The sequence below is a fragment of the Chrysochloris asiatica genome, unplaced genomic scaffold, assembly GCF_000296735.1.
Source record: "Chrysochloris asiatica unplaced genomic scaffold, ChrAsi1.0 scaffold00090, whole genome shotgun sequence".
NCBI classification, from domain to species: Eukaryota; Metazoa; Chordata; class Mammalia; order Afrosoricida; family Chrysochloridae; genus Chrysochloris; species Chrysochloris asiatica.
This window is the reverse complement of record NW_006408608.1, coordinates 4,678,030-4,682,147: the sequence shown is the minus strand read 5'-3', so window position 1 is coordinate 4,682,147 and position 4,118 is coordinate 4,678,030. Positions and strand designations below refer to the sequence as shown.

Genomic DNA, 4,118 nt, shown 5'->3' with positions numbered 1-4,118 from the left:
ACTGCTTAACCTACAGTGTCACAACACCAGAGGGTAGACCCATGTTAACTTGGATGTTGGGGAAGGCAATATACAAGAAGAAGGAGGTTGGCAGAGGAAAGTCAAAGGTAGCGTGAGTCACAGGGAGGAACGCAAAAGTTCAGTGAATAGAGGTACATGGTAGGGATTGCAATGAAAGGAAGCAGTTGCTTTGTTGAATATAAAACTGATGATCTGCTCTGTAAGCCTTCACTCAATTCACAATAAAAAGTTAAAAACAAATTTTGGCTAAGAGTCCAGAGGAAGGCTATGTCTTTCTGTTGTCTCTATGGGGAGGTCTTTCAGTTTCTGTAGCCTGGCATTACTTGGTTCCTTGGCTCTCTCTATGTGGCATCTGTCTTCCTCCATTTATGTTTTGCTTGTACCTAATCTGTTCTTTTTATATCTTAAGAGTGATTAAGTTTTGGACACACCCTACACTGATATGGACTCATTAACACAACAAAGAAAACTCTAAGTCAGAATCGACTTCATAGCACTTAACAACAGCAGTTCAATCTATATACAATCATACAGAATATTTTCCCTACACTTAAAAAGTCTTGTGCTCCACCTATTGGTCCCTCCCTTCACAATTTTTTTCCCCCACACTTATCATTGGCTTTTAAAATGCCTTTTGAGTCTCTTTCATTCCAAAGGAACACCTTCTCCTTGTTAAGTAAGTGTGTTAGTTCCATTTCATTGCTTTGTTGAAGAAACCAAATGTCACTCATTCTGGATTTGACTGTTTCCTGTCTTGAGCTATCCTTTGACTTGCTCTCCTAGCCCTTGTTTCCTGTAAATTAGCTTAAGAGGCCTAAATAGATTGAGATTTTGCTTTTTGTGGTAAGAACACTTCACAGATGGTGCTCTGAGTGCTTCCTGTTGAGCTATATCAGGGGTCTTTTTAGGTACATTTGGGTGACAGCAGTCTGATTCTTCCTTTGGTAAGTAACCTCCCATGTGACAGTTTCATGTGGGTCAGTTGTTTCATTAGAGGTTGTATAATGATGTGTTTCTAATTCTATCATTCCTTCTACATTTATTAGTTGGAATTCTTCTGCACACAAGAGTTTTCCCTCATTGTTATTGTTGTTAATTGTTATGGTGTTGGAGAAGAATACTGAAAGTCCCATAGATTGCCAGGAAAACAACAACAACAACAACAACAACAAATCTGTGTTGAAAAAAACATAGCCAGAATGCTCTTTAGAAGTCAGGATGACGAGTCTTCGTGTCTCATACTTCAGAAACGTTATCAGGAGGGACCAGTCCCAATAGAAGGACATCATGTTTGGTAAAGTCAAGGGTCAGTGAAAAAGAGGAAGACCCCCAACAAGACATTGGCACAGTGGGCTCAAGAGTAACAACAATTGTGTGAGGATGACACAGAATCAGGCAGTGTTTCGTTCTGTTATGCATAGGGTCACTCACTGTAAGTCAGAACCAACAGGATGGCACCTAACCACAGCAACAATTCATCAGTTGATAGACATTTGGGTTGCTTCCAGTTTTTTAATATTATGACTAATGCTGGAACTGACTTGGCAGAACTTAACAAAAACAACAAACATTTGTATAAAACATTTTTGTATTGATACCTTCTCAATTCTCTTGGGTATTTAAGTAGAAGTGAACTTAGCAGATCATACTCGGGTGGTGTTTCATTCTGCTGTTCATAATAAGGTCACTCACTACGAACTGCTACCAATTGGGCTCGAAGGCACCTAACAACAACGCATACAGTAGTTTTCTAACCATCTGAGGAACAACCCAATAATTGTCCAAAGTAGCTTCATCATTTCACCTTCCCTCCAGCAATGAGAATTCCAGAACCACAACCACATCCGGGGATGAGGGTGTGGGCATCTTTTGGTGGACCATCATTCTGCCTGTACACATAATTATTTCTTATGTATGGAGGTAGAGTCCCTGGGTGGTAAATTTACATCCTTGCTAGCACTTCTTATTGTATTTTTTAAAAAAGATTTTAGGGTTTATTAAGCCCCTGGTGAAAATCCACAATCATCGTAGATCAAGTCACAGAAGAAACTTTATTCATTCTGTTGTCCAATCTCTAGTTCACTTTTTGCCGGCACCTTTGCAGGCCCCCTGATTGTCTTCATTCTGTTTTTGCATTCCTTGCACTGTTTTCTTGAGGTTTGTTTCTTCTCATACAGGCCATGTCTTGCAAGTCTGTGTTTGGGTTCATTTTTCTTTGCATAATCCAAAGAATCATAAATTATTCTGAAGCCAGTAGTCTTGCCACCACCAATATAGGTTCTGAATCCAAACACAAAGGTGACATCTGGTGTCATCTTAGACATTTTGGCAAGTTTTTCTGTCTTAGGTACTGTTGCCTTCCTTGGGTGAAGGGCATCACTGAAGTAATCGGTTGGTCATGAACTTCCTAGTCCGGGCACTTACTGTGTCATTCATGATGGTGGCAGACGCTCAGGCAGCCAGGAAGGAAAAGCCTTTTTATTGTATTTTTAATGCTTATTTCCTTTTAATTGCTAATTTTCATAATAACCAAATGTTCTGGTTAACTCCACTTGTCCAGTGAGAGCTTTCTTCATTCTACCTTCGTTTTTAATTAAAACTCCCCCTATTTTTCTGCATACTAACTTTATTTGTTTATTGTAGTAATATACATGTTGTTGTTGTTAAGTGCCATGGAGTCAGTTCTGACCCATAGAGATCCTGTATAGGGTTACTGAGGAGCGGCTGGTGAGCTTGTGTTTCAAACTGACTTTGCAATCCAGCACATTAACCCACAGCACCACATCAGGACTTCACTAATATATATATGCATATATATAGAAAACAAAAAAGTTGATCATTTTAAGCATTTTCAGTGTACATTTCAATGACATTAATTACATTCGCCATGCTGTGTTCCCATCCCCATATTCATTTCTCAAAGTTTTCTATCACCCTAGTTCTATTTCTTTTTAAATAAACATTTATTTTAGAGTAATTTTAGATATACTAAAAAGTTGCAAAGATAGTCTAGAAAGCTATTGTATCTGCTTTACTCAGTTTTGTCACCCTACCCTCCCAAATTCCTTTTTCTATTCCTGGATTGAACACAAGCTTCCACATTGTATTTAATTATCATGTCTCCAAAGTTTCCGCAGTTTGTGACAGTTTCTCAGTCTTTCCTGGTTTTTTTTTTTATGACCTACTTTCTTTCTTTGGCTCTTTCTTAGTCTTCTTTCATCATCTTCAAAAATAGCAACTTTGGGTCAAATCTTTCTCATGTCTCATTTCTGTGCACCATAGGGCTTTCCATGACTTCTTCTCTCCATGCAGCTCTCTTTAGGACAGTCAGGATTGATGTGATTATCGTGTGACTACCAGATAATCATGGTAACCTCCTAATCTTAATCACATCTACAAAATTCCTTCTGCCACATAAAGTAATGTATTCCTAGGCTCCGGGGATGAGGGTGTGGGCATCTTTTGGTGGACCATCATTCTGCCTGTACACATAATTACTTCTTATGTATGGAGGTAGAGTCCCTGGGTGGTAAATTCTAACCTCGATGCCTGTGATTATAATCCCATTTGGGAATGAGTTGTTCTTGTTATATTAATGAGGTAGGATTAGTGTAGGGTGTATTTTGAGTCAATCTCTTTTCAGACGTAAAAGATAGTAAAGAAAAGAACAGAGGAGCACAGAATTGCCTGGAGACCTCCAAGGAGCCAGAAAGCAGAAGCTAAAGAGACAAAGACCTCTTGAGCAAACAGGCAAAGAAGGCCTTCCCTTAGAGCCAGCCCTCTGACTTTGGACCTTTTGTCCCCTAAACTGCAAGAATCTCTGGTAGTGTAGTGGTCATGAGTCAAGCTGCTACCCTCAAGGTCAGGATTTCATAAACCACCAGCTGTTCTGTGGGAGAAAGATGAGACTTTCTGCTCCTGTAAAGATTTACAGCCTTGGGAATCATATACAGGGTCACTATGAGTCGGAACCAACTCCATGGCACATAGCCCACCAACCAAGTGAGAGAAATTAATTTCTTTTTGTACTCTGTCTGTTATAGCAGCACCAGGGAATGAAGACAATCAGTATTACTTTTAAAATACATTTCTTACTC

The 4,118-nt window shown here is 39.3% G+C and overlaps 1 pseudogene; it reads right to left on the bottom strand.

Annotated features, from left to right (window-relative positions):
* LOC102815732 overlaps window positions 1-2,910 on the bottom strand; it is a 12,821-nt pseudogene extending 9,911 nt beyond the window's left edge.
* Window positions 2,911-4,118: the final 1,208 nt, after the last annotated feature.